We start from the raw sequence: 16,744 nt of genomic DNA on the forward strand, positions 1-16,744 counted from the left end.
TGGTAGTTTATTTTATATTGCGAGAAATGTGCTTGCTCAGGTCTCCCAACGATAGGAAAATCACAATCGTCCTGAAAAATGTTTGTCAACAAATGCGAATGAACATTTAGATCGTAGCCTTTACATTACAGCTGATCGTTTGGAAAAGTGCAGTCATTGGAAATTGGGATGAATGCGTCATGCGTGCAAGACATTTTGTTGATAGGCTGAAGTTGTCGGTTACTATAACATTAACGTTACGAAACACCCGAGCAAAAGTTGACTAGTTAGACATTTTATAGTCACTTTGATGTAGGCAAGTTTTTCAAGATACGAATACGCTTTGTTTTGTTACGATTTAACGCGTTTCATAGATTTCTAAAATTATGGTCTATGACGATTTTGACGAAACGTGAATCATCCCGATGACGATACCAACTTCAGCCTAATCTTTACCGCGTCTTGTATAATTTTCTGGCAAACACTTGTAAATTATCATCGACACGTGACTAGCACAATATTGGTACTCTTCTTGATAACTCGTAAAGCTCGACTATTCGGTGTGATGGCTGTCTGAAACTTGACCTTTCGGAACATTGACCCGCGCTCAGTCCACCGTATAGTCGTTATGTACACGTACGTATAAACATACACGTTATATGTGGATATCAATAGGTATAACTATATATCATCCACGATCGTATAACAACGATTTTATGGTATATTTTTGGAAAACTGTTTTTCTCCAATACTTACGCAGCAACGCAGGTATGTATATCAGGCATTCCACATTTAAGCCTCGCCATCGGCAATTTGTTTTATTTTCAAATATTGTGTAGAGTGTAAAGAAAAAAACATGTTTCACTGGGTCGATTTTTACTGCTCCTAAAAATACGAAAATCCAATTTTCGAATGAACAGCCCCAATCGACTGGCTTTGATTTTTTTTCATTAATTCTCTTTGTTAAAATATGAAAATTTTGAGACCAACATGAAAATGGGGAAGCTTGTGGTTTAGAAGCTACAGATGAATAGTGAGAAAGCACGTATGAAGTATAAATTTGTATTTTTGCAATTTATATCTAATTCGATTTCTCTCACTTTTAAATTATTTTTTTCGGCTGTAGCTTATAAATTAAAAGCTTGCCTACTTTCATCTTGGTCTTGAAATTTCGTTTTTCGACAAAAAATTCATGCGAATAATTCAACGCCCATCGATTAGGGCTATTCATGCGAAAATTGGGTTTTTGTTTTTTTGGGAACTACGTAAAAATCAAGCCCGCGGTCCGAAAAAGCTAAAACTCGGTAAAGGGTGATTTTTTGTACACTCTACACCATATTTAAAAATAAATAAAATCCCCCATGGTGAGAGTCAGAGGTAGGTCAGTTTGCGGTGGAATGCCTCGTAAGCATGTGTAATAATGAAGTGTCATGCGTGAGCGGAAATCAAAAATTAATACCGCGTTTCAATATTTAAACACGAAAATCGAAGTGCACAGAGGAAAACGGTGCTTGAAGCGATCTGTTGGCGGAGATTGATCGGTTAATTAACGCTCCAATGTTTCGACCAATTAATCACTTGAGATTACTTGCGGATAGTTGTGAAATAATTCTCGTTAAATGATTATATGTATAACTATTCGTGAATACGTGGTGGAAGAATTCATTTAAAAATCGCATAAATAATGAGATAACAGGTGCATACTTTTCAGGTGCATCTAATTATTAGATTATTAATATGTGAGCAGTTCTTTGTGTAGTTGCAATTATTACATTTGTACCCAAATTCATTGTTTCTAGTTTCCTTGGGTTATATTTCCACAAACAATCGACACTTTCACTCGCTGCGCAATATATTTTCAACTACAATGTGTTCATCACGATTCAGAATTAAAAAATCCAAGTGATTTCTTCTACCGAATGTTCATCGATCAGTTTGAAGCACAAGTTCGATAATTTCTCAGAGCTGCAGTTCATTGAATCGATTAAAGGGTATCAAAATCTAGGGCGTTCAAAGTGTTAAATCGGCCGAAATCGCCTCAGGCTGGCATTTAAGTGTGTCCATAGCGGGTACGCGTCTTGGCCAATATAGGTGCCGATAAATCCGAAGTTCCGAATTTGAAAAGTTTTGAAAGCGCCTAATTCCGAATTATTTGGCGGCGAAGCTTGAAGTAAAGAATCCAAACTTTTACGAAACAACAAAGTTTCGAATGGTCGGAAACTCGACGGCTTAAAGTTCTGAAATGCCAGATTCCGAAAAATAAAGTTTCGATAGAGTGAAATTCAGAAAATTAAAATATATACTCGCAATATTAGTTCACTCAACGAGTGGGTGTAAGAAATCGGAGAGACCAAAAATCAGAACGACCAGGATTCCTAACGTAATAATATCGAAAATCCTAAACAAAGAAAGATCAAAGTGGTGAAATTTTTTACCAAACCAAAAATTTATAGAACTAAAAATCTTCGATAATTCGGAGTTTCGATTTGTCAGATTTTCAAATTATCTCACTTTTGGAACTTTGACTTGTCGGAATTTTGTCCTTTCGGAACTTTGAGCGTCGGGTTTCGGACCATTCGAGACTTTGATGTTTCCTCAAAGTTTGATTCCTTTACGTCAAGTTTCACGACAAAGAACTTGAGAATTTGGCGTTTTCGGAACTTTTCAAATTCAGAATTTCAACCCGGTGCCTTAGGTACGTCTTTGCGCTGTGCAACTGTGCCTTTATCCGATCATATCATACCTGCAGCCCTTTTCTGCCGCATCCTGCGAAGCAGATAGACCCTTTCCCTTTGTTTAGTGTTTACAGTACCGGGATCGATGCCCTCCGGCTCTTCTCTCATCCCGTCCGCGCGACGAGACGAGCTGCAGGGTAACCGGGAACCGGAAATGGGAATTGACTCTATCCGAGATTAACACTCTCGCGGTTGCGAATACGTCTCGCTGAGTCTTTGCTGTCATTCGTTTTCGCCATTTAACGAGGAAATAATTTAGCGAGTTCATTGTGAGTCCAAATTAAACAGGTGCCTCGCCTATTTATTGCCCCGAGCTTTCTCAACCCGGACGAGTGATCGAGAGCGAGAAGTAAATCGGTCGATGAACTTCTCGATTAAAGTTATTCGTTTGTGAAGGAAATTGAGATTGAATAATTGTTTTGTATCTTAAAATAACGAGAGAATTTATTCAACTGTACATTGGATTGAACGTGTTTGTCATTCGAACGATGTTTAAAAGATTTGTCCGTATACGCAGATCCTTCCGAATTAATTAGAATCTATAAATTAAATTGAATTGAACCTTACTATTAAAAGCGATAGTAATTAATAATTGATCAGAATATCTTCGAATTCACTTGTATCGATAATGAATCCACTGAGATCGATATAGCGTGATTAGAACTCGGAGGATCGACTAATTGCGCTTTACGTCGAAAATTAGACGCATATTTACATTTTTATACATCCGTGTCTAAATTTAGGCGGGCATAAGGTAAAAATTGAAGTTTAAACAGCGGTCTCGAGACGCGAGCGTGGGTGTCAAAATCGCGTAAGCTAATTTGTTCGTAGTTTAACTTTGCACCTGAACTTGTGTACTAAAAATACCAAATCTATGTTTCTCAGCCAAGGTTGCGAGGTTCGTGCGTACTTTACGTATTATATTTATACTCGGACGAGGTATCCACAAGTCACCTTTCCGTTTCTCTATTTATTTATCCACTGTTTTCTCTCTCTCTCTCGACAGAAATTTCTGTCGAGCGGGTTGTTTAGATTTCAGCGCAGGAACTGATGTATTTTTTTCTTCTTCGATCCCGCGGTATGAAAAACTTTCGACCTCTACTATTGTACATACATTGTTCCGTTTTACATACCTTATATTCCTGTACGTATACAATAATTCCGGCATCAATGAAATCATCAAGTCTGACGATTTTGTTTTATGCTTTTTCAATCGTGATAATAATAATTAATTACGCTTTTTCTTTCAACTAGCGGATCAATAATCCCGAGCGAGGAAATGTCTCTTCACTTGAATAATGCACTTGTTGTATAATATTGACAGTTTGAAAGTTACGGGATATCGAGGGAATAATTTATAAGTAACATACACATATACACACAGTAATTGGCGTGAATTATTGTCGCTGCTTTACGAGCGCCATTGACAGGTGAAAAAATACGCAGAATTGAAGTCTGCTGGTGATGGCGCGATATGTAATCAATTTATCACGGTAGCTGTTGCCAAGCAGTCTGTAAGAATTGTAATTCGTTCAATTAGGTATACAATTATACATAAATTGTGCAGACCTTACATATATATATATATACATATATATATATATATGTGTATATGTACGATGAGTAAGGTATAATCTTCGGATGTGTGAACATCACACACCTGAAGTCTGCGCATAATTGTTCGAATATTACATAGCCGGGTTGCGTAATGCCGAGTTGTTAAAATTGTGTACGGAGCAAGTGATGTTTGGGAAAATCGTACGTATCGTATTTCAACTCCTCTTTATTACAGTTTTTATACCGCGTCTTTTATACTTATCATCAATTAGAAACGATTTTATTTTTTGTCAAGAGACGTATATCTGGATATAATGAAATACCTAAGTGTTTTTTTGTTATTATCAAATTTTAGCTGACACCGAGCTCAATAATGATGGGTGGAAATTTGTTAACGGTTAACAAATTATATTTGGTTGAAATAAAATTTGATAATAATAACGAAATATTCATTTCGCTATATCCTAATATACGTTTGTTAACAATGAATAAACTCTTTTCTCCGTGCATTAATTATTTGTTCCGAATATTTGGATGAAGGTTCTCTTCGAATGTTTATTCGTATATTTATCTCGTTATTATACATATACAGATTTGGCAGTTGTATTTTCCATGTCAGGGAAATTTTTTTTGTTTTACAATTCGGATCACAATTGCAGTGAAATGTTTTTTCTTCACGTTACATGGTTCATCTATTCAGTTTCCATGAAGACTTCACGGATTATTTTTGTTTCGTGAAAACGGAATGAAATTTTACGAAATCGATGTACCTGTAATATATATTTTAGGACGGGTTCTAAAAAAAGGTCTTTTTTGCTCTTACTCCCTGAAATGTTAGTGTTCGATGGAAAAACAAATCCTCCCGAAGGATGAGCTCTTTAGCTCAAGTCTAACAGGTCGCTTTTTAATTTTTATTTCCTATTCATTTAACATGGGAAAATTTCACTTTCTCGTAAAAGTTAAAATACTCGTGAAGTATTTAATATTTTTCAAATTCACGAATAGATTCCTGCAGCTAATTTTTCATAATTTCCAAACCTCTATAACAAAGCATAGTCATCATCATTAAGAAACTACCGATTTTCTCTGTTTCGATAAAAATCGGTAGTTTTTAGATGACTGTAATACGTGTAATATGTGTCCTAACGATGATAACTGTACTTCGTTACAGATATTTGGAAAGCTCGTAAAATCAGGTGTAAAGATCTACGCATGATATTGAAAAACAATGAATAGTTTACGGATATTTTAACTTTTAACGATAAGTGAAACTTTTCCATGTTAAACAAACAGGAAATGAAAACTTAAGGACCGACCTGTTAGACTTGAGCTGGAGACCTCATCTTTCGGGCGAATCCTTTTCTTTCAAACACTAACATTTCGGGTGGTAAGAACGAAAAAAAACTTTTTATTTTAACAAAAGTGTGTTTTATGTGTACATACGTATACATATTGTAACTTCGAGTAACAAGAGAATAAAAGGGTTCTTTGATAATGAATTAAATGCAGTGAAACACAGAAAATATATTGGTATAATTATATAATATATATCGGAATGCCGTTCCGATCACAATTGTTATACCTACACCCTTAATTGCTACACATCGTTTAAGTATCCTATAATTTAATAGAGGCGGCTCGATTGTTCTTATATTACAAGAAGAAAGAAAAACTCTTTCGAACATTGTAAAGAAGTTGACGATGCATTTCGCACAACTCTGCCAAATCAAATCTCTCTGCACAAAATTTTTCTCCGCACAAATGTTGAAGATATATAAATTGCTGTTAAAATTCGCTGTCAGATATTTTTCTTTACCGTGATGCACCGGGCACAAAATACGGACATGCATGCATCTACGTATATGTAAGTATGCAGTGCCTTCTTCCAATCCGTGACACGTATGATTATATATATTATACATTGTGTGTGTGCAATCCACGGGTGCAGATGTTAGTCGTGTACCTCCGTTGACATAATACGTCATTGCGACGTATTGTCAGACTCATAAATAATCCTCCCATGTATACTACGTTCGTACGTACGTTACGTACCTATGAACTCCGGAGACGCGGTAGACGCGGAGGTTATTGGCCCGCGTATATAAGTCTGGCGAAAAGAGGATGCAGCTGCTGTTGCTGCTGTTGCACAACTCCGACTTGGACGTATATTTTCTTTTCATTTTCATACGACTTCGTGCCTATTTTTTTTTATCCTTGCACTTTCCCTCGAACAGATATATATATTATACAAGTATATTATATGCGTATACCTGGCTGTATACGCTCTACAATGCGTAATATACCTACTTACAACACGTTTGAATTTTCCGGCAAGAGTTAAGACACTCGAGGAGGTTGAAAATTGTCGAACGAAGCCGGCGAGCTTTCTGCCCGAAGGGGTGGAGAGTGGAAATAAAGCAAAACCAGGGTCGAGGCCTGACCCCGGGGCTTCGCGATGCATCCGTGTGTGCATCGGTGCTCGGTTGAGCAGAAAATAATACGATCGTCGGGCGCGTTCTGCTCTCTCGTGATTAACCTTTTAATGAGCTTTTCAAAGACGTCGTTGTTACACGATTCCTCGTTTTTTATAATCTTAATTGCCCCAGGGGATATATTAATCTTCGCGGTATTATTCGAACAAAAATTCGCAAACAATTCTTACTCGCTATCTCTCTATATCTCTCCCTTGCAAATGTATGGAAAAATAATTATTGTTCTCTTTCAACGTGAAGTAAAAGATGAAACTACAGCCACTAAATTTTCACCACACGAATGCGTATAATAATTAATACGTGATATAAGAAAGACGTTAATTTCGTCTCTGCTTGTCGACTGACAACTAGGTCATATAGGATCAATAATCTTGAGTTCGAGTATATATTTGCACATATATATATATATATACATATAATACAAGTGCTTGCAGTGTGTTCGTTCAATTACGTAAAAATCAAGGTTTGATCGTTCTTTTTCAAACTGACCCGATTGTCATTGTTCTAAGGTTTCAGGTTGATTGTTCATTCAATCTCAATTGAGGACTGCATTCCCATGTATGTGTCGAGACGATAATGATGATAATAATATATACATGCAGCGGAGCTACGTACAATAATAGTTGTACATACATTTGTAATAAAGGAGAGTGTCAAAAAATAAGGATCATAGGGACTGACTCTCGCCGTTTACAATTATAGTTCGAAAGAAAGGAAATGAAAAGGCATATTCAATACCTCGTTGATTGTACACTTTTTAAATATATATAATACTTTTAAGAAACTTCTTTCCTCAATTTCGAAAATCTAATACAGTTGTGTTACACTAAATTCTACACATCGAGTTTTGAAAAATCTATATCTGCTGCCTGCAATTATGATGAAATTCTCGGTCAGGTTTGAGTATCTTTTTTTTTTCTTCTTCTTCACACTTCATTCCACACATGCAAATATATTGCAATAGCTGTGACACGAGCAGAATAATTGGCTCAACGCGGGATGAAATCAGATCAGAAAACCGTACGACGGTTGGTACACTACAAGTGCATATATTGGTATGCATCCATACATATGTATATATAATGTATATATGTATATTTGTACGAGAGTCGAGTCGTACAATTATACGCCCATGATATAACAAGCCTGGAAATTACCGTTTATGTCATATATCGTATAAATTTTCTTGCTTGTTTGTAGATATATCTTGTGTATACCTACCGTACGTAATAGATTATTTGCGCAAATTGCGCTACTACGTTACACATTATTTTTCAATCGAAATGAAATTACGTGCCAATCGACACGTAGGCTCGTGGACTAAACGAGAGAATAGTTAAAAAAAAATAAATAAAAAAGACAAAAAAATTGGGATCGATGTTGACTTCGTTTCGGTAAATATTAGGATACTAAACGAGCGGCAAACTAGAAATGGACGGATCATTAATTTACGTCTCATCGCGTTGTGCGGACCGTAAAGCCATTTTCTTATAAACTCGGAGGGAAGGCACGTCACGTAGACGATTTACGCGATCTATATATATTGGCGAAACTGTTCATCCGCGAAAAGCTGCAATTCGTCTCGTCTCTTATCTATTGTACATACACACATATATACAGAGTAGTATCTGACAAATTATATACACGCACGCAATGTAAAATCGTTTTGTTTATTTTTCTTATTCTCGTCTACGTTTCTTCCTTTTAGTTTTTACTTACATTTTTTTCTTTTAAATCTATATTATACCGTGCATCTTTTCCTCCCCAGCGTATACGTAACACGACTGCAAAATATTCTTTGTCTCGGCTGCTGCAATTGGAACGTGTTTTCTTTTTTTTACTGTTGTAGGTGAAAAATAATTGATATCAGTAACTTGTCGTATGCGCAATAGCCGCAATTAACTCACGTCCGGTAATCTCACTTTATATATATATATACATATACATGTGTACATATATACACACCCGTTATAAAGTATTCATATGTATGTTACATGCATGTGTGATAGATACGCGAGAAAAATGTGCGGGTGCAGATATCATGTAAATTTCATTATACACAAGGTTACACGCGCACACTATTATTATACTTATCGTCAACTATTTTTTACACATTTACGCAGTTTAAAATGTTATTATCGCGCGTGCGTTATACAGAGATATAAATATAAACATATATATTGTGTATGTAAATTATACATACGAGACGCAGCGATTATCTCGTTCTGCTTGGGTATTTGTGTATACATATACGTGCGGATAAACATTGTGCTAATTATGGGCATAATAATTCATAGTGAACCGAGTTCCCGAATCGATAACGTCTGCAGTCCTGTAATACAAGCCTCGGGTCTGCCTCTGCATATGCTGCTTTTTATCACGTGTAGGTACAGTTGAAACGCGTGTCGAATGTCGTTTCCCTGAGTATTTTATCAAGACGCCCTAAATTATAACACTTATTGCGGCGGAGAGAACTTATTACAATTTTCATCGAAATATACTATCGCATATTTTCTCATTATCAAAGTTTCAGAATTCTGCACAACAAACAAGTCCGTTCCAGAATAAATATATCATAATAGGTATGTTTATTATTATTGGACAAAAAGTGATTAAACGCACTTAATTACATCGCGAGAACGAATAAAATTTTTTATTTCAATAAAAGTTTAAACAGATATTCGGAAGTGATTATTTTGTTCTTGATCCTAAAATTATTACATCCATCTAATCACGAAACGCTAATTAATTTTTTTACTTTCGTACATATATTTCGATTCAATTTAAATTCACCAACTTATTTGTAAATACGATATAACGTATTTTTGGTAATTATATCGATGATTCGACTTTAAATTCGAAGCCTAACGCTCAGACATCCTATCTTTTGTTTCAAAATTCTTTTATTTTACATTCAAAGGCCGGTCATCGCGAGATTATTTTCAAATTCGTTGTACTCGTTGGAAACAAATCACTTTGCGCATAATGATTGCCAAGGGGCGAGTTAATTAAAGCTAACCCGAGGCATGTGTAATTATACTTTCGAATCTTTAATTAAAGCAAACAGTTTTTAACGTTTAAAATAAGGTAAAATACTTTGCAGCACGTTTTGCGCGTCAGCCTCTTTCGTGCAATTCTTTTTTTCCGTATCCGAATTTATTCGAACTCACGACGATGCGTTTAATCCATTTCTTTCGTCAGCGGTCTCGGTTTTCCGTTCGCCGGTATGTATATGTATATTTATATTTATATGCAATTCCCGTTTTGTCAGCACTTCGTAAATACAACTGGGCCACGTGGCCGTTGCGTGCAGGCTATAATCTCTGAAATACCTATTTTGGGATGCGTGTAAACTCGATGTTGCTAAATGTATATATATATATATATGCGACGGCCCGAACAGTTTGAAAATTGATTTTTATAAGCTCTGTGTACCGCGGTTGGACTTGAGAATGCTTCGGCTGTTTCACATTCAGAACGTTCTTTTTTATCTATCATAAGCGCGATGTTATTTTCATTCTACGGATCATCGTCATGGTCATGATGATGATCATGTTCGCGATTGCTTACAGTCTGTGTCTACGACACGAATAAAAAAATCTGTAAAGAAACAAGTTGCAATAATGTCAGATATAGATTTTCGATTCTTGATATTATTATAATAACAATTGTAATTGTATAGATGCATTAAGTGCAAAGCTCGATGCATCAACTGCAACATATCGGGATTTTCTTTCAGGTTCGAAGATACAGTGCAAAAAGAAAAAAGGTTTCGTAACGCGAGACACAAGTTTATCACCCTGATGATTAATGAAATAAGAGGGATTATCCGTTCGTAATCCGCAAAAGCGTTATCAGGGTTCCCACACACCTGGAATACCTGGAAATGTCTGGGAATTTAAAAGCGGTCATGGAAAACCCGAGAATTGTCAGGGATTTTTTGTTTTTTTTTTTTGGAATTTGACTTGAATTTCAACCGAATACAGAGTTAATAGGCTAAACGATTTAGGTTTTAGTAACTTTCTTATCGTTAGGTCCTGGAAAACCTGGAAACGTAATGGAATTGGTTTTTTCTCCAAAATTTGCGGCCAGCCTAATTAACGTCGTCTAATACGCAGAGTACTATTATAGAAACAGTAACGACATTTAGGAAAATTTCAATTTCTTATAACGGGTGTGCGAATATCACGTATACATACACACACGTATAATCGATAAGGTATCGCGGCTTTCGTCATCTTTGTTGCGATACGCGATACGATAACGGTCGAAAGTACCTACGTACCGATTTTTCTGGATCGCCGGTTGCATAACGAATACAAAAGTCCGTCCGCGATACGATCAGCTGTTGATAAGCTCAATAATTACCAAAGTGAAGGAAACGTGAGTGACGGTGCAGACTGCGGGGCGGTCGATAAGCAAGTCCGTGCGTATTATACATTTTTCAATTTGTTATCGTTCAACGGTAGGAATTCATGATACAGGCACAACAAGGAGGCTGCAAGAGAATTCGTTAACAGCAATCGTTTCGAATGAAACGTGTAATATAAAGGAAAATACGGCCTGAGAGGAAACAAAATTTCACTTGAATCCAAAATACGAAATGGCAATAAACATGATTTACGATATATGAAATACTTAATCATTTTTTAAACACAAAAAAAATCGAATGCGGGTAGCTGCATTTTTATTTTTATTGTCGAAAAGCTGAAAATTTTCCTCCGCGATTGCCAGGCGGGTCGTTTTTTCCATCTTCTCTTCTTCCTCTCTCAACAGGTGTATCGATGTGTTCGACACTATACACGCGCGTCGAAGCTTGCGAAATCTTTACAGCAACAAACCGGGCGTCTCGCAGTTAGAATAATGTACGTACGTTATACATATATATAAATAGATGCATATCGCAATGTCGGAGGTGAATCACGCAGTGCGCGCGAATTTTATCGCAAATTTTTTTCACCGCTCATTTGCTTCGTTATCAATATGTAGGTACACGCGCGATAACCTTTTTTTTTATCTTCTGTCATCTGCTGTGTCAAAGTCCATTACGAAAAAGAAAATAAATACACACAGCATTTTGTTACTGTTACCAAATATGGCGAAAGAAATGTGTTTTTACCAGGTTCATTTTTTTTTTCCATTGAAACGAATATGAGTTCACTTATCGATGAAATTTTTTCCTTTTCCCTCGATCACTGGTTCACGTTGAGTCAAATGATGGATCATATATGTGTATGTATGTGTACGTATTACTTTGAATCAAAGAAAGACATTAATGCTTTTACCACATTTGGTAAGGTCAGCGAAACTTTTCTCTCTTTCCACATCGCGTTAATTTATACGTCCATGTATACACATATGTCACACACACACACACATATATATATATACGTATGAATTATATTAGTCATAAAATCTCCATATTTTAATAGGTGTCAAAAATTTTGTTATACTTCATAAGTTTTCTGAAATTTTTCAGTTTTTACAAAGTGGGGGTTCTTGTTTCAAGTTTTTAAATCATACTTCAGATATTCTGGGTCGAAGAAATCTAAAAAAAAATTGATATTGGATTTTTCGTGATGTACTTTAATAAAAAAAAATTATAAAAACAATCTGAGAAATCGATGTAGAATCTTGATAGAGATGTCATGGAATGCCCCATTGTATATCTATCCGTAAATCTTGTAATTACATAAATTTTCCACAATACAAAGTACACGTGTATTACATGTACCTATTGTATAATTGCGTATACATACTGACATAAATGTGCCGCAGGCTGCCATTTGTATAATACAATATAACTTTTACAACAATACGAATAAAGCTCACTCGCGACGGTGTGAAAGCAGTCGTGGAATTGTGTGTTCAGCGCGCAACCTTGAGGGCGGCGAATCTATTATGCATCTACATTCTATTATACATGTACCTGTAATACTTGCGCACTTCGGAGAAAACTGTACAATGGAAAACGGTTACGAGAAAGCCGTGGCTCGGTGGCGTGTAATTGGTATACCTACTTCACATTATTACAGGTAGACTCTTGTCGAGGTTTTCTATGAAAGAGAAAAATTTTTTTTCATTCTCAACGCACGCGGTTGCTCAAGTTTATTTTCCATTACAAGTATTTAGTATTATATGTACCTATAAGTATATATATATATATATACACATACATATATACATACATATGCCATTTAAACCAGTTATACACGTTTTTAACATGTGACATGTACATGTGTACATGTATAAACACAAATACTGACAGCGTTACGCGTGAAGTACGCGTAATACGTGTACAATACTAGGTCAACAGTGATGTATGACGATTTTTTTTTTCTCAAGTTCAAAGTTAAACAAACGGCTAGACTGCACCAGAGTCTCTCGTCACCTTCGTATCAACGTAATAGTTTTGAACCGCTCCTTTAGCACTTGGAAATTTCAATATCACGATCGTCGTTCCTACGAATGAATTGATCAATTCCGCTAAACCGAATGAAAATAGACGATTTACAATAAGCGTTCTAAATTCTTTCTTCGTCAGCTTTTCAGGCATTATACCGTATGAACTATGTACATACATGTAAAAGTTAGATACGTATCGTGATTCGAGGAAGTATGTACAAGTTTATAGAAAGAAAACGCGACACACATTCGTCCAAGCATAATCTATGCAACGTAATATCTATTGCACATGTCGCAGCTACTGTAATTGACGAAATTATATCCTGTTATAATCCGCGTACGTATCTGTGTATTAGATTATGTACAGGCACTTGCATCATCATCGTCGTCGTCGTCATACGTCGCATGACAACCGCGCGGCGCTTTTTCTTTGTTCAGACAACATCGAGAGGTCTGCAAGCCGCGGGCGGAGATCGGTTTTTCTCGCTTAAAAGTAAGCGGTTCACCGCGGCGCGGAGAGGAGGGAGGGAAAATACAAGCAGCTCTCTCTCTCTCTCTCTCTCTTTCTCTCTATCTCTCTCTCACACCCAGTCTGCGGAGTGGAGGCGAGCACGTGGTTATCAGCTGATTGGTTACAGCCGAGCGAAATACGCGTGGTTCGGCCGAGCGAGACTCTGCCGAACGTCAGTAACGTCAGTTGCCAATTGTACTGCCAGCCCACGGGACGCGGGCATCGTGAAAAAGTGATTCTACACTCTCTCTCTCTCTCTCTCTCTCTCTTACTCTCCCTGCGATAACAGATATCACAGGCACACCTGAAACGTACCTCCTATACACTCTACGCTTATTATCCACGCCTGAGTCAAGATTTGTCGTTGGGTATACGTTACAGGTACTGACAATTCTAACAGCGGTTCAAATTCGCGGTCTTACAGACGAGTTTTAATAATATATATATATATATATAGACATAGTGTTGATAAATCGAGTGCTTTTTATCACCGCATCGGACGTATTCTGGATACAACGTAATCCGCCTGGTAGGTGATCAATTTTTTATTTTGTTTGTTCGTTTTCCTTCTCATAAAAATATTGGAAACTGAAGATGTGTGTGTGAAAGAAAAAAAAAAAAAAAAAGAAAAAATTTACACCCGCGAATCCTCTCTTATATCGTTACCTATTTCGCAGAGTATAAATATATCATGCGCGTATTACACGCGTGATGAATTTATCGTTGTCGAGAAAAGTGCGGAACGTTGATTTAGAAATTATTAATTACAGCACGTATTTTTACTCACTTGTCTCCGACAATAAGAAGATTCAATTTCTGACTGTTTAAGTTTTGGCTTTATGGAAATTAAAACCTCGCTGCACGATTTGCATCGTCGATAAAATAGAGAATGAGCGATGTAAAGTATAGAGACGAAAAACAATAAGAAACGTTCAACTCTAATCGGTTTCACACGTGTGCACCAACTATTTTATCGTCTTGCGTTATACGTATAATATGCTGCGCGTTACGTGCACGCGTATAACCCGTATAATGAATTTTAACAAGTGTAGGTATTTCGCTGAAAGAATGAAATTCTTTGTCCCTTTATGCCGAGCGAAGGCGCGTGTAATGTTATATTGCACGTCGAAACGCTTCGCGAATAACGCGTATTGTAGGTAAAAACGTATAATGTATGTGTGGGTATATACGCCTGGAATTTGTTCTCTGCCAGATAAAAGAAACACAAAGCCAGATACGTTTAACACACGTTTTACGCAGTGTAAATATACGTGCGTGTGCGTGTGTATAAACATACATACATACATATTCTTCAATATGTAATTCAATAATTTTCTATACCTTTCGTATAATTCAAGTCGCGACGATCTTCCCGTTTAATTTCAATCGCGGGAATAGAAGAGAAAGATATTAGGCACGTGCAACCCTGCGAGACTTGATTACCGCGAATTTATTTATCACGTTATACATACGCACGCGCATCATGCGTATATAACGTGTTGTATATGTGTAACACTGGGTCACCGAGGCTGTGGAATTAACGACGAATGCGAGGATCGTTTGTGATACGAGTAGCGAGTATAACGAGTTGAGGATAGACGTAAAACATGAGTTGTATTTGCGTGCGTATGTGTGGCTACTGTATACAGCGTAGATTTTATTAATTCTCTAATTAATTAGCGATACGATAATACGCTGTGATAAAATATTCAGTCATAACAATAAGTTGGCAAATTCCTGCGTATGCGTGTGTACGCGTATACCTGGATATTGTAAACAAAACAATACCCGATAACACGACATACCGACAATAAATACAACAATGACGAAACCTGTTTAATTATCCGGCCCTCCGTTCCTCAGACACGCGCGATTCTTTCTATTCGCTCTAACCCGACACCGCTAAAGACGAGTTTCAGTCATAACTAGCCTTTGTTTCACGCCTACGGCGTCATTATACGCTGGCTTATGTCAACGAGTGCTTTGTTTCTCATATTGTACCGCACGTTTGGAAAACGATTGGTGTATCGTATGTATGGGATGTGGGTGTACGTATACATGTGCGACGAGGAACGTCATCGATGTAATAATTAAGCGCGCGGTGCAATTGTTGTGTGATTTATTTATTCCTATTTGTTATTTTTTTTTTTTAATTTCTTTTATTTTTTGTTGGATAGAAGAAAGTGGGGTGGATAACGAACATCTGCGATTTAGCCAATATCTGTACAAACTCTATTTAAATAGATGAACTCCTTTGACGGTTTTAAAACGGTAGTAAAAATCTTTCGCAATTTATATTTATTTTAGTTGAATTTTTATCTTATTCCAATTATTTGGAAATAACGTTTCGATCTCAAGTCTACGCGTTTTATCATCGTGATTCACGATTCTTGTTACTAATTTTTCGCCCGTCTTATCGGTCGTTGTGAACGAACTGTACGTAACAAGTTTTTTGCGCCCTTGTCATTAGCGCGGTGCAATAAAATCGCGATGAGAATATTCCAAGAGCATGTAACATTGTGCTAAGAAAAACTTCCTCTTCCGCAGCCGAATCTTTCATGCATAATTGTTATTCATACACGAACGAAAGATTATTTTTAAAGGATTATAATGTATTGCAATATATGGATAGCAGGAAAAAAAATCGGCAGAATTACGCGTCGCCATTTATATTATTAATATTTATTTATAATACCTGCTCGTTACAAGCGTGTAAAGTTGCAGGGAAAAAATTCGTAGCCTGATCGCGTCTCGGCAATTTTTGAAAAAAATTGAAAAGACCTTCGTGCGGTCGAAGGTGCAGCGAAAAAACAAAGTCTAGCCATTATAAATTGCAGGAATGTGAAAAAATTAATTATTTGCAACGATATAAATAATCTCGTCTTAAATTTTTCACGGTTACGCATAAATATGTACGTATATACGTGCATACGTGTTTTTACACGACAGGTTCACACGTGTGTAATCATCGAACCTGCAGCCGCCTGGGACGCGATGATTTGCATAAATGCTGCGGTCTGGCCGTCGAATAATGGTATATATGTATATATATATATATATATATA

The 16,744-nt window shown here is 36.6% G+C and overlaps 2 protein-coding genes across 4 annotated transcripts in view; one reads left to right on the plus strand and one right to left on the minus strand.

Annotated features, from left to right (window-relative positions):
• LOC107225557 (uncharacterized aarF domain-containing protein kinase 5) overlaps positions 1 to 16,744 on the minus strand; it is a 67,469-nt gene that overhangs the window by 15,001 nt on the left and 35,724 nt on the right. The gene's annotated exons all lie outside the window — the stretch shown is intronic.
• LOC107225559 (tumor protein p53-inducible nuclear protein 2) overlaps positions 1 to 16,744 on the plus strand; it is a 62,352-nt gene that overhangs the window by 11,035 nt on the left and 34,573 nt on the right. Inside the window, exon 1 of one of the 3 annotated variants that reach the window (XM_046730351.1) lies at positions 13,852 to 14,208. The exons of 1 other annotated variant lie outside the window; for it this stretch is intronic. The gene's annotated coding sequence lies outside the window, so the exon portion shown is untranslated. Of the gene's footprint in view, positions 1 to 13,851; positions 14,209 to 16,744 lie in introns of those variants that run through there. One more of the 3 variants, XM_015666071.2, reaches the window with a different exon arrangement.

This window comes from Neodiprion lecontei, chromosome 2 (genome assembly GCF_021901455.1).
Source record: "Neodiprion lecontei isolate iyNeoLeco1 chromosome 2, iyNeoLeco1.1, whole genome shotgun sequence".
Classification (NCBI taxonomy): Eukaryota; Metazoa; Arthropoda; class Insecta; order Hymenoptera; family Diprionidae; genus Neodiprion; species Neodiprion lecontei.